We start from the raw sequence: 25,819 nt of genomic DNA, 5'->3' as shown, positions 1-25,819 counted from the left end.
AGAAGTAAGACTCTGAAATGGCCTCACACGAAGACTGGAGGAGGAGGTAAAAACGTGACTGTATTAAAAGCTGTATATACAGAGTGGTGTGAAGTAGTTGCCTGAAGTAGCTACATGCAATATTCCTATGATCAACTTCACAATCATTTAGTAGCCATTTAAGAAAAATGCTCTACATTAGCACAAATTAGATTTTTTTTTCAATTGGTAAGCCGATTCGGGTTTTTTTGTAATACAAATAGCAGTACCATTTCCAAAGACACACTGAATACATGTGGAATTTTACACTTCTAGTTACAGAAAAACAAAAACCAAATCAAACAAGAAAACCCATTAGTATTATTTCCCACTCAGGTGACACTGAGGTTCTTATAGCATTACTTTTTTCCAGCAGATCACATGCTGTAGGGCCAGTGGCCTTTCTTAGGCAATGGCACTGCCATGTGCAGGCTCAGGAAAAAAGCAGCATAACAGAGAGGGCCTTGAAAAGAAAGGAACTCTTTTTGCTGTGTGTGTGTGTATGTGTCTGCGTGCTTTCTCTGTTATGGTTTGTTGTGCAACAGCAGTAATCTCTATTGCTTCGTAGCATATTCACAATAAATGGCTTTTTAGATTGATTACATGCCTCAACTTTGCTTTGGCTATTAATCAATCTCAGCAGCTGTTTATTGCTTTGTATGTTACAAAGCCATAAAGATTATCCCTTAAAGAGCTGTTAATGCCACATGGAAAAGTTTGAAAACCATTATTTTTAGAAATAGTACTGCTGATATATAATTTTCTGGCTTTTCTTTCTTTCTTCCTTCCGTGTTATTTTAAGAAAGCTCATTGCTTGTGAAACACACAGCCATGTGTCTAACCATCTTTGTTGCTTTATTTGGATTCTTTTATATTGCTTGCCTATCCTTCCTAAATTGCTGAACGTAGTTCTTCATTGCTGACGATGGTTTGTGTAATAGTCCAGATTTGCTTTGAGTCAGCAGTGGATTCTGCATATAGAGGTGGCATCCCCAGAACATCCTAGCATCCCACTCTTCCTCAATGATACTTTTAGGGACTTGTCTGCATTAGAAAAATGAACTAGGGGAGAATCAGGCAAAAATGTAGACTTCCCAGGTAGGCAATTTTTCACCATGATTAGTAAAGTAAGGAAAAAGGTATTAGAACAAGGACAGCCATCTGGAGAGTGGCATATACAGAAATAACTCCACCTGTAGAATGACATTGGCAAAAATAAACAATTTTGCTGCATGTGCAGATTAAATACTCAGAGATATTCAAGTTATATTTGTGTGACCTTGCAACTGTCTTAGATGCATTGTTAAAGTTAGACCACAAGCTCAGGTTCTGCAAACATTTTTATGGTTCTGTCAGTGCAGTCTTCAGTCACGGTGTAATCAAAACCATTTCTGGTGGTGAGAATCTGGGTCACATTTGGTCACTTTTTTCTCATGCAAGTATCAACAAAAACACAGTGTGCATACAAAGTTTTGTAATAATAATTGCAAGAGAATTGACTGTTGCCTTCCTTTTTCTATCACTTATGCTAAGACCACTAATAAGCCACTTATCGATGCTGAACTTGTTTCCAATTATAGGAATGATAAATAAGTTTAAATATTCATTTAAATAAGATTGCAACACGATCGTCGATGATATTATATACAGAAAATGCCTGGAAATAAGTAGAAAGGTTTTCTCACGTGTGAAGTAAAAAAGAGTGTCACGGAGTTGACTAGATCAATCTACGTCAAAAAAAAAACACAACATAGAACCATGACAAAGAGGAAAAAACAATACATAGAAAAGGGTGAAAGAAATTTGGCAACAGAAAGCTTATTTGATAAATGAAACGGAAACAGTGGAGAAGAGGAAATAAGTATGAAAGAGTGGATGAAGTCCCTCCCCTCGTAATTTTAATTGACATCTAGCCTAAGGATTTTTTAAATAACCAGAATGTTTTCAGAGGATACATATTTTGTTAGTAGGGGGACACAGCCCATTCATTCATCTTGTGAGTCTTCAATTTTGTCAAAGTAGTTACAGAATTAGATCCTGAAGACTGGCACATGAGAAAGGAAAATACTCAACTAAGAAGGACTATTTTTAATAGCTATGTCAAGTGGAATGGATAAATAAAGTAGGTAACATGCCATGATGTGGTGAAACTCATGTGCATTTAGAGAACTTATTGTAGACAGAGGGTGTATAGTGGAATGTTACTTATCTTTGAGGCATCATCTGTCATCATCTCTTTGTTTGAAGAGAAGATACAGAATACAGGCAGTGCAAAAAAAAAAAAAAAAAAAAAAAAATTGCTCTTAAATGATGCAAACATTCCTGTTCAGCAAGGTTGAATATAATCAGAAAAGCCAGAGTTGTCAAGTGCTGTGAAACATTAATAGTTTCAGTGTTTCACAAACAGAGCTCTATTCTAGACCTAGTCTTTAAATGCAGCTGAAAAACCTCACTAAGTATGATGGAAGTAAAGTAGGTGCAAGTTGCTAAAAGCAACACAGCAACATGATCTGATTCAATTTCAACAACATAAATACTTAAAAAGTCCCTCATTTTGAAAGCTAAGGTTACACTTCTTACAGCAAGTACTACGCACAGATAGTGAGCTTTCATTCACAGCTGCAAAGTAACCTGGTAGGAGGGACGTTCCTAGCAATCTGATGAGACTTGACAAAGATCAGCACAGATACTTTTTTTTTGCTGTAACCAAGGTGGTTATGAGTTTGTTCCTTTACTGCAGAAATCAAGCAGGCTCCTGTCATCAGACCGAAGCTTATTTGCTCAACACCACTGGTTTAAAAGTGATTGAGTCTTTCATGTGTTAAAAGGATTTGGCACAGATTCAAGCAATGAAAACTTGTCCAAGATGTTTAATCTCTCCAGGTACAAGAGGTCAGTCAGTAACAAGAGTCTTATTAAGTGTACTCCAGAGTCACGGTAGAAAAATGACCTCTCCAGTTTGGCACATGTTTAAATGCAGTAGACAGACAGGAAATAAGATAATCAAACTCTCAAGAGTCTTGCAACTGCTGACACTTTCATTCCAAAGCTGGAGTAATTTCGAAAGGTAGGCATATTTGGAAAGACAGACTGTGAGAAGCAGATGTACTAAATGTACAAGAAACAGCATTGCTAGGTGGGAGTGGTTTTAAGAAATCCTTCATTTTTTCAGTCTTCTTTTTCACATCACATTTTTTAGACAGCTCTTTTCCAGACTTCAGCTATTGACTTACTACTTCTGAAGCAAGCCAGCATAAGAAAAAAAAAATTTATTCAGTAAGCCCCAAAATACTTTCTAACATCCTCCTGTTGTGATACAAGCAGAACAACATAATATTAATTAATGTGAGAGCAAGTAAGGATCTCTTTTTGTACGGCTGCAACCCTAACACTACAAAGATGTGACAAAAGATAAGTTACTGCCAAGCTAAAGCCAGCCTGGTGCATTTTATACTATTGTGGTATTGACCAATAATCCTCCAACTTCCTCATATGTCTATTTACCTTCAGGATCATAGATAACAACAGATCTAGGTTAACTCTAAGAATTTAGCAGCTTTTTGCCAGTGTGTCTATACAACATTTCATATTATGAAAACTTGCTCATGGCTGGACTCCAGGGTTTTATCTGTTTGCAAGTACAGCATAAGCCCAGCAGATGAAGTCCAACAAGGAAAAAAAAGGTCCAAAATGAAAAATAATTCTATTTTTTTACTTAAAGAAAGCTTTCTAACTTTGTGACTCTTAGAAGGTGATTGTAGGAAACTTCTTGAATAATGAGATTCTGCCTTATTGTCCAGAGGTACAAAAATAAGGACATTAATCAAGAACCAGTTCACTTCACTTCTGAAACAGTTGTGGGTTTCCCTTGAAAACTGACTACTGGTTAGTTTATCAATCAGGAATTCTGAAATCATCAAGTCCAACAAAGAAGTTCTCTCTTCATATGCTTGCAGCAACGTCAAATGCTAATAAGAAAATATTTGTTCTAGTCCCACAAAGTTCTGTGGTGACCCTGATCCCTGAAAAAGTATAAATTTCCTTTGTTAGGGGCATGTGTTTCCACACATTAAATATGAAATCTAACTAGACAATTGTTTTTCCCCATGAACAAAATAAGAACTTCAAAAGTAGCAATCATGCTCTAACGTTAGTACTCTGAGAAAAGAGTCATTGGGTATATAAGTCAGTTACAAGAAAGTACAGGAATTATTTTCAAAAAGCCCTTATTTTTACACAGCATTATTTGCTTAAAAACAAACAAAAAAAAAAAACCTGTTTTACACAGTTTAGTTTTTCAAATCATTCCAATGGCGAAACTTGAGAAAATAAGTTAACCATTTACAGATCATCATCACATAGTATTTGTTAGGACTGATAGTAGAAGACAAAGAAATTCTGTTGACCGTCTCTTGAAGGCCAGGACCATAATTCAAAGCCAGCAGAATGATTCACAAAGTGTTGTCATTTTGTTGTTTTTATTACATTTGAATGTGAAGAGTGAAATCTTCCCCCAGCAAAGATGACATAGTCAGAGGGAGATTCTCTAGCTTATGGCCAACTGTATAGGCAGTAGAGCCATTCCTTCCCTCCTCCATATGCAAGATGCTTTGATAATTACCTCATGCTCCCAACACCAAGCTTTTGCAAAGCCCTTTACAGGATACACAGCTGGAGGAAATAATATTCAAGAAAAGACTTCTCTCTGCTAGCAAGCACCTTAGACAACACTTGCACAAACCTGGAGTCAGGGAGTTCCCCAAAGAGTTCTGATGCTCAGAATAATGCTTCAACCTTCCCTTCTCACTATTAGCTCCTGCAACTGCCAGATGTACACTGTTGTAGCAGTTGCAAGCTTCCAAAACTACCTTTCTTTTTTCTTCCAGCATACATACAAACATAACGAAAACAGAATTTCAGGCCTGGTGATTTTCGATTATTCCACAACAAATTGTACTCAGCAGAACCATAACATATTTCATATAAAATCTGGTTTCATTTTTTAAACAAAATTAAGCATATATGTGATGGGACAGGAGAGAAATTCCATGCTATGAAACAGAAAATAAAATGTGCCTTTTGTGGAGGTAGCTGGCAACAAGAGAGGTCAGGTTAGTTAGTAAAACTGCATCACTCAAGTGACATTACAAGCAGAAAGACCACAGCCCACAACTCCGCATGGATTCTTGTCCTGCGTTGACTAGCTGCAAATTATTTGTGTAAGCAACAATCAAATAGCATCTCATGTTTTAAACATGCAGTGACAATTCCTTATAGCATCTGTATTTTGGAAGATTCCTGCGCCCCTTTCTTTATTTTCTGTCCTAATCTTTCCCATTGCTGACATCCAACAAGCATGAATTTCTCTTTCACATCTGCATGGAGCCTAAGCAGCATGAAATTTCTGCAACATTTGATAATGGGTATCTGCCCTGTAGCACGAAGATTTGACTAAAGATGGCCAGACTTCAGAAACAACAAAAAAGGTTCCCTTCATTTCTCTTATTTTTTTGCATTTCAAAGGAATTTCTAATATCTTTCATTTCCTGTCCCCAGAGGAATACGGCCTACTGAGCTACAATTCCATTTTAGTAGCTCATCCCACCTATTTCCAACAGCAGCATTTCTTCTGCAGTAATATTTATACTGAAGTAAAAAATTACCTAAATGTACCATATTTTAAATAATTTCAATTATGATACTGTAATTTTCTATAATGGATGGTACTTCAGAAAAATGATAGTCCATCACTGAAGCAATGTAAAGAAATTAGTTGTGATTGAGTGAAAAATTGAGTACTTTCCCTATGATTTAATAAGTTGAAGACAAGGTTTTTCATATAAAAAGTAAAATTTCACTAATAAATCTCCAAAAACAGCTTTTAGACACGTGCTCTATACTTTCATTAATACACTTTTTTAGATTAGTTGAGTCTCTTTCTGTTTTGTAATTAACTTATCAAGGAGTAATAGTCTAATTTGGAAAAGCTGACTGGGTGACAGAAATACTATTTGTTTTAAATTGGAAATATTTTAGCATTGGCCAAGATTAGACTTCCTTAAATTATCCTTTAAAAACATTGATTTCTAATATAGCATTTCCTTTTCTCAATAAAATAGAAATATGTATTCACAGGAGGCTGCTTTTAAGGAGACACTGCTGAAAAATAAAGCCATTCCAGTAACAGTAATCCCTCTCCAACGAGTAGCCAAAAAGATAGCTTCCATTTAATGCTACAAGTTTGGTGCGTAGTTTTTTTTATTATTATTATTATTATTATTATCTATCAGACAGAGACTCTTAAATGTTCAGTAATATTTGTATAAATGAAGAACACTTCAGTTCTATATTTTGATGTAACCAGGAAGTTAGGTTACATTTTTATTAGGCCCCCCAAATTAGGGCCTGATAAAAACATACGGCATACTGTTTATCAAGAGAAAGAGTCATATAGGAGTTAGTTGAATGCACAGCATATGACCAATGCCATATGAATAATGCCACTTGTATATTTCAGTGCTATTATCAAGGTAACACGGAGCTAAATGTAATGTTTGAAATAGCTTTTATCTGTGCTAACCTCATACTACCTGGTTAATATTAGATGTCTCATTAAAGCTATTTATTCTATTTGGAAATTAGAAGTTAAAACATTCCTGAGCAGACCAAAGGTCCTCAAAGCTTAGTTCCCACTTCTCCACAATGGCCTACTTGGGTGTGCTCATGAAAAGCTCTTTACACATAACAATTGATGTCTTCCAAGGCATATCCTTCAGCTCTCAGTATTCCCAAGCCAGAAAACTCTTCCTAGACCATTGTATAATAGTCTTCAATGTATTTGTCTTCCAGATCTCTTTGATTTTTTTTTTTTTTTTTTTTTAAACTCATCACATATTTATTGTCCTAAGAGAATGTGTATTCTACATTCAATTCTACATTATGGGAAAACTAACTTCCTTTTGTTTCAAGCTTGCCACATGAGAATTTTACAGACTCCCACTCAGTTCTTTTACAGTGCAAAGCTGTGCATAACTGCTCGCTGTCTGCCTTTCCCTATACCAGTCATCATCTTCAAAGATCTCTTTCATACTACCCCCTCAGTTGTCCTTTCTTCAAACAAAAAGAAGTGTTAGTCTGGTAGTAACACTAGTTTAGAAACCATTATTCTGTATTGAAAAGTTAGGATTTTCTAAAATTAACCCAACTCTGTCATTTTTATTTTTTTTTTTCCTCGTGCAATTTACTCACGGAATCCTTCTCTATAATTTTACAGCTGGTTTTTTATTTTAGTATCCTAAAAAAATTCAGTATTATTACTGAAGCTCATGGCTTTGTTCTTCACCTTCTTGACATCACTTAGTAATAAAATAAAACCATGAATCCCAAGTGAAACTGTAGCAAATCTCTGTTGTGAAGGAAAAAAAACAAACAAAAAATCCTCATTGCTTTTTTTGCTTTTAAACAATTACTGGTCTATGGGAGATTTTTTCCTCTACCTCATCATGATTTCTCTTACCACCAACACAATTTTCTATAAGGCTTTACTGACTCAAAACTCTTTTGAAAAGCAGAGTGGATCACTTTCAACTCCTTGTTCACCTTTATACATTCATTATAAAGAACTCAAGTAGGTTTAAGTAGTATAATTTCTCTCTGAAAAACCCATATTGACTTTTCTTATTATATCCACTTATTGCAGACACTATTTTTGGTTTTGTTAGCAGTTTTACTTCATATTCTTAGTACAGAAATCAGATATACTGGTTTATGCTTACCAAACACATGGCAAAACCTTAAAAAAAAAAAAAAATCCCAGATCCTCTACTTTCTATCATTGCCTTACTTATGCAAATTCAAGCGGTACACCACAAAAAGCAAGACAGCACTTTGGTATTTTAGCTGGAATTCAAAAATAGATACTGTCAAATCCAGGAAATTTGCACATCTCAAATCAAATTTTTATCAGTTTGTTCTAGTACCTTTTTTTAGCGAGAGGTTTTACCAGCTAAAGTTATTACTGCTGAAGAGATGGACCACTTCACCTCCCACCCAATTTTTTCTCCTTGTTTTGTGTTGAGACTGACTCCCATGGAGCTGTGGGGATAGGGAGGTGATCTGATTAAGCTGAAAACCTACCCTATCCAAAAGCATCTGTTTTTGCCAAAAAAACACCTCCGTCAGGGAGCTGACAAAGGTGAACATGTAAACGTAGGTCCACTGGCGCTGCTGGCTACAGCTAGCACAGGAGAAGGATGCAGCAAAATAGACTGAGGTCAGCCTAGGCTAATTGCAAAACTGCATCCTGATACTTCAGCTGGAGGTAGTTTCCTGTCATTATAGTTTTAGTCATCTGTGTGCATTAGGGATTTCCAAAGAAACCCACACCAGTGTAAGATTTAGTGGTGCTGTTGAGAAAGGAGATTGAGTGATGGCCTCCAAGAGTGCGGGATACCTCCTGAATAGCACCACTATATATTTAAAAAAAAAAACAAAAAAAAACCCAAAAAAAAACAGTATTCCTTCGCGCTCTCTCAGGCACAAAAGAAATATACTTTGTCAACAGCTGAGGAAAGTGGGAACGATGTCCATTCATCTACGCATTCAAATGGGATCAGACAAGACACTCTGAATAGAACCTTATTTTTTTTTTTTTCCCCATCTACTTGAATTCTTTAGAAAGAAATTAAATCCACCTTAGCAGAGCTTTCAAGGGTTGCATGGATACTGAGAACAGGTATTAAAATAGTAGAATGAGACTTCTGTTTGAATATTTGTGTAATTTTGATTATAAAAACTACGTTTTCCACATAAGAATTCTGCCTATATATGGGCTGTTTACTGTATTTTGTTCATTGGCCTGGGACCATCTATAAATAGCAGTTCACCCCACATTTGCTCAAGCATGCATATACATACCTGTCCTTTATAATACATATATGCATACATATGTACTTCTTAATTACATAGAAGTTGGATGTAGTCATCATCCAGATGAAAGAGTGCTGCAGACAATCTTCAATACCAAGTAACATGTAGTATGACTATAATAGAGTCCCAGATTGCTCTTCAGACTGAGTTATTTCCATGTCAAATAGGGATGTTAATATAAGCCAGACTCTTCATACAGTACAGATAGAATTTAGGCTATGATTTGTGGGCTTGCAGAATACTGGAAAGCTACAGTTTAGCAGAAAGAAGATTGATGAGAAAACTCATCTTTATTATCAGATCTACTTCTAGTTATGGTCCTAATTCAGTGAAGCACTGAACAGTACAGAACATGGTCACAAGTAAATATTTAATTTCTGTATCCTGCTCTGTTATTTCCAGGCTACTTCCAGAAATCTGCATTATGATTTTTGTCCCTATGAAATGCTGGGGCCTGAGATAGGCCCTGAATCTAAGTTGATCTACAGATGAACCTCACAACCTAACAGCATATCTAATACATATAGTATTAACTGTACATATAAGATGCTGTTTATCCATATTTTGCCATGGCAGGAGGAGTATGTATATTCTGGTGTTTATCTACAGAAGCTCCGTTACAGCACTTCTTGAGCAGTAATAATGGTGAAATGATATCTTTCCTGATCACAAGAGAACTTTGCTGTAATCTTTGTTACCTGACTAAGCATGTATGCACGATCCTGGGCAGACAGTTAGTCTTGCCAAAGAGGCCTGTGGTACGCCAAAATAGATAGCACAACTTCCTTGGCTCCTTGAACCCTGGCCAGGTTTGGGGGGGAAAAACCAACAGGAGAAAGAGGAAACCAGATAACCCACCTGGCTGTTACATAGATTTGTTTATCCAATGATATAAAGGTATAAACTCTGTTTGCAGAGTTTTTGGAGACCTCACCTACAGGGTGGATGCACCAACACAGAACGTCCCAAACACCAAGACAGGTTCTCCAGATCTTTGCTGTAAATGAGGCTCCCCAGTAACTGCAGATTAGAATGATTTGCCCTAGCATATTAGGGCAATTGGTGATGCAACTTTCTTAATCACTACCGCTAACCTCATGCATTAATGAGCTACATGAATTACCTCATTCATTTTCTTTACTGTAAAGCTTATCTTCTTACTGTAGGCACCGCTTTATTTTTTTGTATTATTTTGAAATAGACAGTAAAATAAGATTATTCCTTTTGTTGGTGTCCTTCCCATTAAATCTGTCAACTGCCAAAACACCCTAATGTAGGAAAAAGAGCGCTCCTCTGGAGTAGGGGAACAAAGGACAAATATTTCTCAAACTCCACGTTCCTATGAGATCTGGGATTTTCAAATAATTTGCTGGGAGGGAAGTCACACAATCTGTTTTCCTCATTTTATTGATGCTTTTTCATCTTTAAATGCAATGTTAAATTTGTTTTAATTGTGAAAAGATATTCAACAGTTATATTTGAAAAAAATCTTGTATTTTTGGGGAGGGAGAGGGTATACTTGGACACTTACGATGGTGCAGCCAGATGGCATATTTATAGAATTTGGTGAGATTACACAGCTTAGAAAATCTATTAATTTTAAGAACCTAAAAAAAATACACTGTAGGTGAGACTTTGAAACTACTTTGAAACTGCATCCCAGCGTTTATGCAGTGAAGGTTGGTCCAATTTGTAACCTTTTGGTGGGGGTGCGGTTAAGCACTAAAGTCTTGAAACTTGACAAAAGAGGTAAGAGGAGGGACCCCGTGGCAATTTGAGAGAAGGAAAAACATTTTGTGGATACAAGCCTAAGTCACTGATGTTTTCTATGTTCTTTTCAGGAAAAATGAAATCACCAAAATGATTTAAAGTACTCCCTAAAGTCACATGCTATATTAAAATGAATACTGAATATTAAAATATTTAGATTTCTGTAACACCTAGGAATTCCAGACATGAATGATAAGCCAACTGTACAAGGTGTTTCTCTCTTTCAAGATCAGTGAAAAGGAAAATATTTTGAAATGCGAGTTGGAACTTAGAAAGGAAAAGCAGAATGGAAGCATTGGCTGAACAAAGCTAGAGAACAGCCTCCTTAAAAACTAGGAGACAGGGGAAAGAGCTAGGAAAACTTCAAAGCAGTGAGATTTATTTTTCACTAATAAATCTATGAAATGAGAAAACATCCAGTTAAGTTTCAATTGTTCAAGAAGACAGAATAATTTGGGGGATAATTCCCAGGAAGAATCAGCCACTTTTACATGCATATGAGTACTCTGAGGAGACTAATCAAAGGTAACCTCTGAATGAAAGAGATGAGGTATAGTATCTTAAGTCAAGGGAGCTTGCAGAGAAAATATAGAGCTCTGTTTTAATCATGATAGTAGATAGAACATCATTATTGATGAGATGGAAAGGTAAGCTGGCCAAGACTTCGGCCGGGATAAGAAACAGATCTCAATTTAATTCCACTAGTGTACATTTAGTTAGTATTACTTCAGTTCTTCATTAACATGAAAATGCATACATGCAGCCTCTACATAAACTCAAAAATACAGAGATAAGGCTACTGTTTCCACCAGTTCTCCTCCCACTGATCCATGATTGTTGTGTATCCTACAGTCACCCTTTCCTGGTGACCACTGTGGTAGAAATCATACTTAAGGGGGAAACAGCAGAAAGGGGGAGAAGTGTTTTTTGGAAGGTGTGTGCAGGAAATACCTACCATAAACTAATCATTGGTTTGGAAACCAAAACAAGTTTGAAGTGACTCAAAAGACATAGGTTGTGGTTTAGGTCAGGATGGGCTAACCACGCATTTGTTACTACACATAACACTATAATGTGATGGAAAACACAGAAATGACAGCAGGACAGCAAAGTCCCAGGCTGCAGAGAATGAGGATAAGCCCAAGCACAGCAGCCACAGAAGCAGAAACAAAAGCAGAAAAGCTGCTTACCTTCAGAAAGCCTCATATAGGTGAGGATCTTCAACAATACACCCTCACCTCCACTGCCAACCCTTAAATGAGGTCTGTGAGGGAGCGGATCCTGGCTCTACCCCTTCCCATCAATTAGGTGCACTGCATGCACCTGAGCTCCCCTGCGAGCAACTCTGAAGTGTTGCTTGTCGATTGGTTTAGCAAATCACTGGGCAGATATTTTCCCATAAGGTTAGTTCTGCTACTTCTACCAGTTTTCTTCATAACACATCCTTAAAACCTACAAAACAACAAAATGAAGGTCAATCTGTGGGCATCTGCCGTCAGCTTGGCTACTTGAGTGACATAAATTCAGTAGGCCAAGGCAAGAGCAGCTGAAGAGTGCAAGATACATTGCCTTCATCTTGGGAGACAGAGCTTGTTGTTCTGGCCTAAATGACCCTTACCCACCTTCTGTCTCCTCTTTGCTTTGTAACAGGAGTTGCCCCTGGCATCCTGCTCTTTTAGGCAGAGAATAATTAGAAGTTACAGCAAAGCCATGAGGAGATTTTTTTTCCAGGCAGAGTTGAGTTGATAGAGGAAGACAGATATAAGGCGGGGGGGCAGGGAGGAGATATCTGTGGGCTTTGGAAACAAGTTACAAACTCCAAGAACTTGAGCAGCCACCCCTGGGGACGAAGAGATGGGGCAGGCTGAGAGAAAGACAAAGACACTGAGAAGAGAAAACCCCATGACACCCCTCTGGCTTTTCCCAGATTCCTTTCCCATCCCTACATGCCTCTCAGGCACCTCACAAACACCCTCTGAGATTTCCCCTCTCATTCTCTGGAACCTGCTTCACTGCCACAAAAACTGAAAAAAGGCATCTGCTGCCAAGGAGCTTTAAGGTGCAAATTCCTATCAGCATTCTCACCTGGATGCTTGCCCTAGGCAGTAGGTCTCAAGAACTCAAACCAAAGGTAACTCTGAAACCAGAAACATCATTGTTGACAGCTATCTGTTCGAACCACAGAGCCAAGAGTATTGAAACTCTCATCATCTTTAGTAAACTTCATCCCCTCCTACTAGCCACATACAAGATTATGAGGGACTACAGACATCAGCATCTGCAGACCACAGCAGCTGAACTGCTTTTAGTGCTTGTCTCTATGTTACAGTACAGCTTGCACATTGCTTGTATTTTAGAAATATTACAGATAAAAGATAAGCGAGTCTGCCATGCTAAGCAAACAGCACTGATACACTCCTCAGTTTCTCACACTATGCCATAATGGTACACCCCTGTACCATCTTTGCATGCTTATTCATTTCTGCCTCTCTCTGTATCCCTCTGCCCTTCTCCTTAAGAATCCTCTTCTGTCTTCCACTTGATGCAGTGTCCACTCCAATCTTCTATGCCATTATGATCCCCTTCCCCAGAGTCCTTCAAAAACTTCAAAATTGCCATGAAACAGAACTAAGTTGTCACAACAAACAGAAAGTAAAAGTTAATACGAGATTAAGTGTTCCACACTGAGCTGTTCAGCAGTCACACAAAGGCAGAGACTTCACGACTGCTGTCTTCAACATTTGAATTTTGCTCAATCAACAGCATGTAACACAAGTTTATTTACAATACTTCAGCTAGTTCAAAGTTCCTCACAAGATTTTCTAGCAGCACATTTCTCTGCATACCCAGCCAGCTTGTTTTACTGTGCATATTGTTTCCACCCACATGTACAACCTGTCCAACATTTTATAGCTGATTTACTGATAAACTAGTTTAAAGAGTAACATGTGCCCTTAGATCTCTTCAGCAGACTATGGCTTCTTCTTGGCTCTTCTTTTTCCTGAAGATGCCAGAGTTTCATTTTGTTTTTGAGCAGCAGCTGCCCTATCTCCACGCAGCTCTTGCTTAAGAGACCTTCTTCTTGTTAAGTTAGAAGAAGTCATACAAGATCCACACAGATGACTAAATAGGACTCCTGCAGTCTTAACTGGCATATTCTTTAATTTGTATGTTATATATCATATTGAATGCAGTGTATTAAAACAGAGTATCACGGCATTTGTAACACCAACATGCCCATGAATACCTGTTTTCCCTGTTTTCTTTTTTTGATGTGGGTACTTAGATAAGTTAAGATACTAAAATTACTTTCTGCTCTAAGTCATCATTCTTGCCAGACAGCATGAAAAGGGTACTTCTCCCTTCTACTACTGCATGCTTTGCTGTCTCGTAAAATCTCCCTCAACTTATCTATCATAAATACTGTTATGCGTATTCATTATGGACTAGGAACTGTTTATGCAAATGAGTTGTGATCTCCTTGGAAAAACAAAAACAAATCACTCAAATGCATAGACACATCTCTTAAACAAATAAGTAGTGCTGGATTCCCCCAAGGGTTTTTGCTCTGCGTAAGGGCAAGTTAACCCAGTAGATGCTTCAAGTTCTGTATTGCTCAGGAGAGGAAGCCATGAGCGATCTCTCTTGGAGGTGTTGCTTCATGAATAGCTGACAATTCCACTTTAGCCCATAAACTTGATATGCACTTCCCTTGCATGCCGAACTAAATAAATCGAAAAGTGCCAAGTGACTTACAACTAGTGGCAGAAAAATTATTCAAAAGATGCAAAAGAAGATGTGGCAGAATGTGTATACTAGAGCACAGATGTACATTTTTATCTCAGAAGAGAATCTAAGTCTTTTAGTCTGGAGAAGAGAAGGCTCAGGGGAGACATTGTTGCACTTTACAACTTCCGGAAGGGAGTTTGTGATGAGGAGACGTTTTGCCTCTTCTCCCATGCAACAAACAGGACCCGAGGAAATGGCCACAAGTTGTATCAGAGGTTTAGGTTAGACATAAGGAAGAACTTTTTGTCTCAGAGAGTGGTCAGGCACTGGAATGGCTGCCCAGGGAGGTGGTGGAGTCGCCGTCCCTGGCAGTGTTCAAGAGGCGCCTGGATGAGGAGCTACAAGATGTGGTTCATTGCTTGTGGTAGCAATGGCAATGGGAGAATGGTTGGACTACATGGTCTTGCAGGTCGTTTCCAACCATGTGATTCTATGATTCTATGATAAGGATATAGGAGAGATTTTCCTCTTTCTGTCTGCTCAGGAGTCAAGCACAACTGTGGTTCTTGTGTCAAAATTATACCTTACACCAAAACAGGAATTCCATAGAAACTAGTAGAATTTAGCATTTTGAGCACTTGCAGAAATAAAAACATTCCCCTGCAAGCATAGCAGAGGTAAACATCAGCTCTGAAGGCCGTGGAAAAAGCTATGCCATGGTTCCACTCATGCCATTGAGTGATATCTCTCATCCAGTAAATGATAATTGCCTGAGAGCTCTGAAAGTCTCATTTTGGTGGCAAGTGTTATACTGGCTGACCATTATGCAAGAGCTGGACAATGACTGTCTCTGCTGGCTTACATTCTTGACTGGGAAAAGCTCTGTTTTGAACTCGTTAATCTCCATGCATGCTAAAAATGCATCTGTCTCCATAAAGCCATTCCATGTAGGATTAGAACAGTGTCACAAATAAGGGAAGTATCTCCATATAAGCAGGAATGGTTTTAAAATATAAGAGGTGAGATTTGGATAAGATATTAGGGGGAAATTTTTCAGGTAAGGCGCTGGAATGGGTTGCCCAGAAAAACTGTAGATGCCCCATCCCTGGAGGCATTTCAAGGCTAGGTTGGATGGGGCTCTGGGTAGCAGGTGGCAAACTGCCAACAGCAGGGGGTTGGAACTGGATGGGCTTTAAGATCCCAAGCTGTTCTATGATATGGCTGATATGCTCATAGGATAAAGAGGCGATGAGTGGTTTACGTGAATTTGCTTTCTTGGTTGGAATGTGGTGCTTAAACCCAATAAAGATTATACTCTAATAACAACAGATATATAAGCATACTACAACATGTAGGTTTAATAACAGAAGTTTTAGGAAAGAATCTGTATTAGATGTCATGTTGAAATTTACTGTAGCAATCATCTCTGAACTTACATTCTATTCTAGCTATTGAGGATGCTGTCATTTGGGCCTTTGGAGAGAAGGAAGAAAAGATTTAAAGATAAAGTTAAAGATTTTAAAAATTTAAAACTTAAAAAATTAAAACTTAAAAAAATTTAAAACTTAAAAACAATCTCTACCCTTTTTTGAAAATTATGCAGATTAATACTACCTACTGACATGATGACACACCATGATAGTTCCAAATATAACAGAATTTTTCAAAACGGGACAATAGTTAAGAAACAGACTTTGTTATATATATGTGTAGATCTTCCATTAAAGAAGAAAGTAAAATTTTACACTTCTTTAGAAAACCTGTAAATAGGGAAAATCACAAAGAATTCCTCCTTGTGCTACTTTGAAAACATTCTTACAGCATTCTTTGGTATTCCTACTTTTGATATGTGGTTCCAAGCTACTCGAAAACAGAATAGCAAAATATTAGTCATACAGCTTTGCTGCAACAGGAAAGCTACAATTCAAGACAGTTTTAGAAATAGTGATCAATAAATTTTATAAGTCCTCTAAATCTTAGTGATGAAAAATAACCATTGCACTCTTCACAGATAGGTTGGTCTATTTTATTCTGCCCCCTTATAGTGACTGAGATGCATAAATGGTGAAGCGTGTCTGCATGTCATTTTCATCGGCATCACTCTCAGCAACATTCTGGAGATGGAATAGCTTTTGCAAGCCACAATAGGGGCTGCAAGAAAACAAGTGTTTCAACAGTTTGACTGCCAGAATGGAGAATCTGCTTTATTCAAATCCTTATCTCTTCCCTGCAATCCCAGATGGCCTAACTAGTGACCTGGCCCTTCTACTGAGTATCACTGCAACCACCCTACTTATAATCCCAGACAGTCATCAGTCCCTACATGTTTGTCTCTAGCAAACTGGAAGAAGCTTTTCTAAAGGGTTCAAAAGATGCTTGTTGCTAGAGCTAACCAGGTAATACTGTAGAGGAAGCTGATGTGGACAAAATATACAGCCGAGCCACAGTGTGTTCAAAAAATATTGTGCACAAATAATGGCTTTATGTGTAACAGAGATAAGAAAAACTGTATTAGCTTTCAAAATAACAGGTGTGAAATTAAGCAGATGACTGTTTACAGCTTTGACCTACTGATACTACACCAAAGGAGGTACTTAGATGTTGACTTATACTCTAAGAGAACTTGTGTATGTTGTAGATATGTTTGGTTAATTAATACTTGTCTCTACTCTCTAATCTAAGCCAATTTCTTCAGGCAGAGAAGTCCACGTCTGCATTTTTGGCATATTAAAGCCTCCCACTGACTGCCAGAAAGGCCATCAGGTCCAACACACAAAGATTGAAGCATTTTATTCCATCAGGAATAGTGTTGTATTTGCTAGAAATACAAAACCATCTCAGAACTCAAAACTTGTCTCAAAGACAGAACAGAACAGCTTTCAAGCAAAACAGACACAACAGTTACCATTTTGTGTTGCTTTTGGAGGCCTGCTGATGTAGCTTGCTGGTTTCTGAAGCACTGAGATGTACAGAATTGTCTGCAGCAGAGCTGTGAACATGCTTCTCATACAACCTTCTATTTGAAGAGTCTCAACAAGAACAAAAAACCTGCTTATCCAAATGAACTAACAGATAATTTCATCCTTCACTCAATAAAATGTCACTCATTAGTGACTCCATTTCTATGAGGAAATAGTTAAAACCAAACAGATTTTTGTGCCAAATTCTGTTTTCATACAATTAGTGTCCAGTGGTGCCTAAAACTAATTCATCTAACAGCAACTCTAGTGATGGCTTTTTCCCCATTTAAGAAAAATTAACATTGAAGTGTGGAACAAGGCTATGCTAAAGGTAAAATAAAGAAACCATTCTAGTCACTGTCAGCCCAGAAAATAAGATCCAATACTGCAATCTTTTGTACTGTTGAGACACTCACTCCCCGGTCTTCATATTTTCAGTTTTTCTTTGCAAACTCAAATGTCTGCGGGGACTGAGAATAGAAGGGAAGTTGTGGTTAAACCCTTCTGTCCATTCCTTGAATAACTGGATGAAAAAGTAACAAACCATGATTCTCTCTTTCAACAACCACAGAATCACAAAATAAATTGTGGTTAATCTGCAGCAAAAGAATTGTCCATTTCTTCCAGGCAGATGAAGTACAAGATACACAATGATTATTAGAGTACTTGCTAATAATGTAACAAGGGGATTTCCACAAAAAATGTTTAACATTGAAAATTTCATTTAAAATTTAAAAGCTTCACTATTTCTAATCAAAACATTTAAAATAGAATTTTATTGATATTTTAAGACAGAAGACTGCAACTGACCCCACCTGCAGCCTGAATTCATCTGAATCCTGCACAACATTGCATATGGCCCTTCTGGAAAACATTTTCTTAAAAGAAAAAATAAATAAATACAACATCATGTATTGATGGTCTAGAGAAGGAATGATTTCTAAAGAGTAGTCAGAAGGAAGCAGTGTCAAGAGTTGTGTTTTCCAAATTTGCCTAGTCTGAAATTCTACTGCTTGTGTGCACCTTCGCTTCCCTATGTCCCTGTTTATTCAGCCCTAATTGCAACTTTTGTACGTCCTGTGAAACTCCAGAGGTGAGCTGCTGTAACACAAGTTAACTTCCAGTGAGTCTGCTTTACACAGTGACACAGTACTGATTATCATTCTGTATGCCCTTTCTTTAAACATATATTTTTTTTTAATGACGCTCCACATTCAGTCACGTTATCAGTCAACTGTCCCTATGGCCCTGTTTGAACTGAAGTAAGCACTTCTGCATCATCCACCTTCCTTCCAGTGTTTGCTTCCTCTTACCTAGGAGACGGCAATCTTGTCTGCAATTATTTTTTCCTTTTTTATTCATCATGTTATTTAGGCCTTTTCTCTCCAGACCCTTCTTGAACTGGCAGTGTAGGAGTGAAAGTTGGAGACTGCTGCAACCCTTGCTCTTCTTTAGAGTTATGTGACAAGATCTAGAAAAAAAAAATACTGATCAAAATTTGAACACATTAAGACTTTGTTTAGCTTAAAAAGGAGAACTGATGGCACAGGTGCCATTCTTCAAATATGAAAAAGCCACTGTAAAAGGAAGGGAACAACTGTTCAGTATGTTGATACAAAAAGAAAAAAAATGAGTCAAACTTTCACCTAAGGAGGCAGAAGAGAAGTGTACTAAGTTGAATACAGTAAGAGATATCCAGGGAGGTTCCCTCCTGGAAATCTTCTTTGAATATTCATGAGGAAAGAGATGGGGAGACTGGGTCTTACTACATGGCAGCAAAATCAAAGGACCAAGCAGATGAACTCTTCACATTTCTTTCTGTCCCCTAGGACTATGCCACAGAAGTGTATAAATGTGATTTTGAAAAATGAATCAGGTTCCGCATGGCAGCTAAGGGTAAATGCCTCCCCTTTCTTTTCTTCCCCTGAAATGCTCCGTCCATAAGGTTAGTAAAGAAATTCTTTCCAATTCATATCTGATCATGAGATTAATTTCACGCATGTCAGAAAGATGCAGGAACCAAGAGTCCAGATGAGTCTGCAGGACCACCATGAATACCCTGCCCATTTCTCGCTAGCACTGATCTGACATTCTAGAGAAAGGTGACACTTCCAAATCACTCTAGAAATAATCAGCGTTACTACAGGAAAAAAAAAAAAATCAATCAAAAACAACAGGAATCATTTCTTTATGACAGATCCCTGGCACTGACACTGTTCAGCTTAGTACTGCCATGTGTTCAGCCCACTGCACCAGAGCACTGCTTTTATGGAACCACTTCCACTGGTCACCAGACCATGTGTCTGTCTGCAGCCACATCACTGCCATTTTTAAGCAACCAAAATGCCTGTACACACAAACCAAAATCTATGCTCCCTGTGTATGTGCACCTACAAATTCAGAAACGTTTGCAGCCTGTCACCTGCTGTTTATGCATGCTTCTAGCATGAGGGACATGACAGCGCAGGGTGGGAGATGCTTGCAATTTGGTCACATCGTGGTTCAGTTTGGGTTACACAAAAGAGAAAAAACTGTGCAACAATCAGGGATTGAGCAATGGGCTGCAAGGAGGATTACAGGCATCAGGTGAGATAGCTGTTTTAATTCAACTTCTCAGCCTTTTTTAGGCTGAACAAAATGAACTCCAGGACAGGTCTCCAGCATAGAATCATAGAATCCTCAGGTTGGAAAAGACCTTAAAGATCATCAAGTCCAACCATTACCTAACCATCCTAACCCTAACTAACACCCTCTGCTAAATCATGTCCCTGAGCATACTGAAGTGCAGAACAAATTACAAGACATTTTCTGCCAAGACAGACCAGTGCATTTGGATTTTGTTTTTGCTTATTTTCTTGTTGTAACATCACACAGTTTCAACTCCATCTGTGACTGCAGTGCTGAGAGAACAATAGAAAGCAGAACACTTGCAGCTAGAATCATCCAAGTTTTAGCTTCCACTAGTCCTCTTTGCAACCCACAGAGCAGGGTCTATCAGTAACAGGAGTCAGAAATGCAAAGAAGTTGGCCGGGTGGGCATACCACACTGGTACACTTTGTGGCCTAGGAGTACCAAGCATGCACCTTTCTTTAAACCACCATGATCACTTTAGACTTTCCATTCACAGCAGTCCTTCAGGATCAAAACCAGACAAATCTCCAGCTGACGGGATGCGTTACATGAGGCAGAGCTCAGGAAAAAAGCAGCATGGAGCTGTCAGGGGAAGGGGTTAGGAAGAGGTTCTTCGGGAGAGGACAGTGAGCACAGAACAGGCTGCCCTGGGCAGTGGGCACAACCCCGACTGTCGGAGTTCAAGGAGCGTTTGGACAAAGCTCTCAGACACACATTTGACTTCTGCGTGGTCTTGTGCAGAGCCAAGAGCTAGACTCGATGCTGCCTGTGTGTCCCTTTCAACTTGGGTCCTTCTGTCACTCCACGAAGGTCCATGCGCTACACCACGGAGGCCATGGGGAGGCACTGGATGTCACTCAGAGCAACGCAAAGGTACTTTAAGGTAACCCCTCCCCCAAACAGTCGCACGAGTAGTTGCAACGCAAGCTGCAGCCCTTTCGCCCTCCGTCTAAGAGGTTTTCCGACGTGTCTTATCATAGAACTCCTACAGTCGGCGAGCCCACCGCCTCAGGCCTCAACGCTCACTGCGCCAACGCCCCACGCTTAACCCCCGCACTCCAGCGTCCCCCCAAGCGAGCCAACGCCGCCGCGGATCAGCGGGGAGCGCGGGAAGGAGCGGTGGGAGGCTGACCGCTTTTCCTCACGCGGGGCCACTCCGGCAGGTGCGGGGAGCCGCTCACCTCCCCTCAGCACCGGCCGCCCACTGACGAACGCGGCCTGACAGGCGCGGCCCCCAGCAGCCCCCCTGCTCCGCCAACCGCCGCCCCCGCTGACATCACCGAGCTGGATTTAAATAGCTCCACAGCCCCGTGCCTCCCGGATACAGCGCTCCCCATTGGCGGAGCGGGCAGCCAATGGCACCGCTTCGCGACGCGCTCTCCGCCAATGGCCGCCGCGCGCCTCCCCTGTCGCTAAGGGAGGGAAATACAGCGCGGGGCGCGGGCTGTCAGGTGCGCCCGGCACGCCGCCCGCCCGCCGGTGCGGCAGCCGCGGGCGGGAAGCGGGGAGATGGTTGTTTTGTTGTTTTTTTTTCCTTCTTTCCCTTAATCCTTCCGCATGTCCTCCCCTCCCACCCTCCGCTTTTTTTTTTCCGTTTAACTTTTTTTTTTTTTTTTTTTTTTTTTTTTCCTGCTCGCTGAGGGAGGGAGGGAGAGAGGGGGTCTGCTGACAGCGGAGATTTTGCGCGTGGGGCCACGGCAGCCGCGCCCGTGGCTTCCTTCCACGCCTCACCCCGCGCCGAGGGGAGTCACGGGGCTGACGAGCGGCCACGGAGGACGCCTGCGGCCGCCGGGGAGCTCCGCCGCTCTGACCCGGAGCGGGCCGGGACGGGCTGCCCGGCAGCCGCAGCCGAGGAGGTAACGCCGCTGTGGGAGCTGCCGGAAACGGGAAGCACGGCGGCCGCTTCCCGCCCTTCCCGCCGCCGTGAGAGGAGCGCCCGCGGAGCCCGCCCTGAGGGCCGAGCGCTGCGCCGGGCCCCGAGCTGAGGGCTGTGGAGAGGATCCCTCCCGCCTGGCTGGTAGCGGGCTCCCAGAGAGAGTGTCTGCCCTGCCGGCACAGCAGTGCGTAAAACATTTCTCCTTCCTGCTTCTCCCTGCGCATTTCTGTGGCTTGTCTCGTCCCCCTACCAACGGTGTCTTCACACACTGCCTAAACATCCCAGATTCCTCAGTGCGCACCTCATAAGGCAGCGAGCAGAGCGGGGCTGAGGCAGTTGGGGATTTCATCATGGATTCTGGCTGTGCTGTGGGAGGAGATGCTGAACTTTGTGCCTCCTCGCTGCTCGTCTCCCCCTTCATCCCCAAACCCAGAGCAGGGCTTACGTCACAGTTCTGTGGGGAGATGTTTTTCTGAGATAAAAATTTCTATGCGACCAGAAACATTATTGTAGGAGAAGCTGTGAATACACTGGAGAGGCCCTGGTAAAATAAAATAAAATAAAAATCTGAAGAACGCCCCCCAAAAAAACCTTGAAATAGGAAATCTGAAGTGCATGCCGTTTATGTCTTGGTGATATAATGAAGTTTGTGTTAGGGTTTCTTTTACTGTGGGAAAGGGGAGAGTGCAATGAGAAATCTTCCTTTCCCCCCTGCATCCCCCCCCCCGTATCCCTCTCCCTCCTCCCCCCCATATTTTTGTTTCCCCCTTACCTGCTCTCCCAGTCGGTGAGGATGAGGATTATGAAGTCTTGTTTCCCTTCTGTTGTTGCAGGATGCCTTGGGTGATTCAGAAATGAGCAGTGGGAGCGCTTGGTGATTTTCACAGGAGGAAGACAGCAGCCAGCAAGGCCCCGGCTCCCTGCCATCTTGAGCCCTTCCTGGTGATTTGCAGCAGCACAGATAAGTACGGAGCACTGAGGACTGAAGTCAGCGTTTGGACCTGACTTTATTTTAGTATAAATGACCACATGAGATTCATACCAATGAAGATATAGGAGTAAAATAGCAGAAGTACATAAATGCCTCTTCTAAAAGTGCAGTTTCGAGTATTTAAGGTTAATGAGATAGATAGAAAAGAGTCCTCTTCACGTGTGTTTATGTTTACATGTCCTAACAGAAAGTGACGCATTATCTTACATACCAGGTGTGTTTTGGATGAATCTCTATCACCCTATTGATATCAGGGGAACTGAATTGATTTAAATTAGTGAAGGAACTAACCCAGCTAAGTTTTAAATAATTGCAATAATATTCTCTGTCTCTTTCAGTCAGATTTGCCCTTCGTGTTTAGTTGTTTCATAATCCTGCAGCTCTCCATTTCATCTTTACAAGACCAGAATCTCTATTTTCCTGTGAACAGGGAAAAAAACCCACCACCGTAAAAGGCAGTCCTTTTATATTCCAATCTTTATTTCCTTGTTTAAATAAACTTAGGGCACAAAAGCTCATCCTGTTTTGTTTTTTTTTTTAAATAGGCCAATTTAGCTTCATTTACTTACACCGATATTTTATACAGCAAAAAGCTCTCAGAAGGAGAACGTGTTCAATGCACCAGAACCCTTCAGGGTTTTGATAAAAGGCATGATATCATGAGTAACATCTCCACTTCTGTTATTTTTTTTATATAGTAGCAATGAGATTGAATCACCATTTTTAGCTATTCTTCAGCAGAACTCGTAATCTATCAATGTGTCAGCTCAACAGCAGTTTTCTCTTCACACTAATGTGAACCAGAAGGTCCAGCTATCGTAGATTTTGACAATTTTATCTGAGATTGCATACATTGCAGAATTTTGAAGAAAATGAATTGTAGGACCTACTTTGTTTTTCTAAGCACGTACAAAACGTAAAACACGTCCTCGAAAACATTTTAAACTCATTTTACAGGATCACATTCCTAAGTTAGGTGTTTCATAAGCATTAGGTTATAAGCACTCTGAAATAACAAGTATAAAATCATATGTGGGTCCCCATATCTTTTTAAATGTCTCAGATTGCCCTCTATGTTGTTACATAATGCACCATAAAGAAATACATGCCTTCATTCTCTTTAAATCGCTCTGGCATGGATAGTGCTAAGCCTTCCTTCAAGTCCTTGTTATGCAAGTCCTTGCTACTGTTAATAGCTGTCAGCTCAGCATGGTTAGTTAAAAAACAAGGTAACCACAGTTTTTGTGAAGCTCATTGCATTGCTGGAATTCACACTGACTCAGTTCCAGGTGCTTTGTTCCCTTTCTCAGCTATAAATTGAATTATTATGAGCAAACAGGTTTTTCTCCATTAGAAGAAAGTCCCATTCATTCCACTGCATCACAATCTAATCTGCTTTTTGTTTAGTTGTGCCTATAAGCGTATTTTGTTATGAGTATCTGGATGCACTTCTGCAGTGTTAAATTGCAGTGAAATAGACCAGAATACAGTAATATTTTGAAAGTTTGTAAAAAAATAATTAAAAAAAGAATGCGGACATATAACTAAGTTCTGAAAAATACCTAGCACAGTAAAAATTCATGACCAGTCTAACAGTTATTAGGTAACAAATAATCCATATAGGCACTAAGCAATATTATGTAAAGTGAAATCTGTGTTACACAGTATAAGCAGCATTCAAGTGAAATTGAGGCAATGTGTAAAGAACAGAAAAAAAATAATTTTTACAGCTATGATGTTACAATTTTCTGTATTTCTTTACTTGGGAAGTGGAATTTTCCTCGTCCTTTTGTAAAGGCACAGAATTAATAACAAGCACTTTAAAGAATCAGGTGCTTTGCCTGCTATTTGCTCTTTTATTTTTCCCCTCTGTTGAACAGATCATTTGTGGAAGAAAATCAGGAGAAACCGAGAAGGGTTTGCCAGTATCTTGGAGATCTTTCCAAGTAGCCTCTTCTTTAACAAGGCCTCAGATTTAAAGATACTGAAACAGGAATATCTCAACATTCATAATACTGCCTACGTTAAGAAAAATTTTGCTCTCAGTTTATACTCGTGTGGGTATGCAGGTAGCAATTCAGTCAAGCATCACCAGGAAAGGACACTTCTTTCATATTCTAGTAACTGATCTATTAGTTTAACAGTCCTCTGTGTCATTTTCCCTATTTTTTTTTTCCTTTTTGTTACTCTTGGAAATTTGGGGTGCTAGCTTATTTATTGCTTTCCCTTCTCCTACTAGCACCCATTTTAAAAGGCTCAGCTCTATTCTGCTCAGGTTGTGTTCTGACACATGGAAAATTTTTATATTCTTTTTGCAAGCAGTAGGGTGGTGAGAGAGAGGGCTGCACTATAAAATAGCAAACCTACTAAACTGTACTCAGTGGGAGATTAAATAAGAAAGAAGAGAATGGCCGAGGCAAGTCGTTTGTCGCAGATGTTCATGCAGTCCTGTTTTTGGTTTTAAGCTGGATTCATCAAACATGCTAAAGAGTAATTTTTGCCTGATATGAAGTTTCTATCCAAGGAGACCAAGTGGGTTCAGTTTAAACTGTGATTTGAAAATGTAAGGAAATGTTACCAGTCAGACACAGGAAAGTCAGGCTGTTTTTACAATCTTAATTCAATAGTAAGAAGCAAAATGTATCATAATTAAATTGCTGTGTAATGTAGTTACATTAGTTACAAAATCCCTTTGTGTACTAAGTACAAATATTTTACCATAACTGTCAGAATTCCATAGATGATAAAGGGTGCTTATGCTGTCAGAGGGTAAGCATGAAATGCCGACGTGATAACGTCTGATACCCAAATGGTGTATGCTGCTTTTGCAGTATTTCCTAAGTTTACAACGGAACTTCAGTAATAAAACTTAGTGAAAATGCATGAGATAAGCATGAATGAAATACGTTGTTGGT

At 39.7% G+C, this 25,819-nt stretch overlaps 1 protein-coding gene and 1 long non-coding RNA gene across 4 annotated transcripts in view; one reads left to right on the top strand and one right to left on the bottom strand.

The window, feature by feature from the left end:
• ARMC2 (armadillo repeat containing 2) overlaps window positions 1-22,789 on the bottom strand; it is a 94,763-nt gene extending 71,974 nt beyond the window's left edge. For 2 of the 3 annotated variants that reach the window (XM_052696860.1, XM_052696874.1), the window contains exons 1-2: window positions 22,686-22,789; window positions 18,719-18,876 (exon numbers count right to left, since the gene is read on the bottom strand). The gene's annotated coding sequence lies outside the window, so the exon portion shown is untranslated. Of the gene's footprint in view, window positions 1-18,718; window positions 18,877-21,218; window positions 21,311-22,685 lie in introns of those variants that run through there. The other variant, XM_052696871.1, reaches the window with a different exon arrangement.
• LOC128087397 (uncharacterized) lies at window positions 21,483-23,422 on the top strand. The gene is made up of 2 exons (XR_008209823.1): window positions 21,483-22,097; window positions 22,747-23,422. It is a non-coding gene; the product is annotated as an uncharacterized LOC128087397 (long non-coding RNA).
• Window positions 23,423-25,819: the final 2,397 nt, after the last annotated feature.

The sequence above is a fragment of the Tympanuchus pallidicinctus genome, unplaced genomic scaffold, assembly GCF_026119805.1.
Source record: "Tympanuchus pallidicinctus isolate F22 unplaced genomic scaffold, pur_lepc_1.0 scaffold1, whole genome shotgun sequence".
Lineage (NCBI taxonomy): Eukaryota > Metazoa > Chordata > Aves > Galliformes > Phasianidae > Tympanuchus > Tympanuchus pallidicinctus.
Note: the sequence above shows the minus strand (reverse complement) of the source record. Positions and strands in the feature narration are given on the sequence as shown.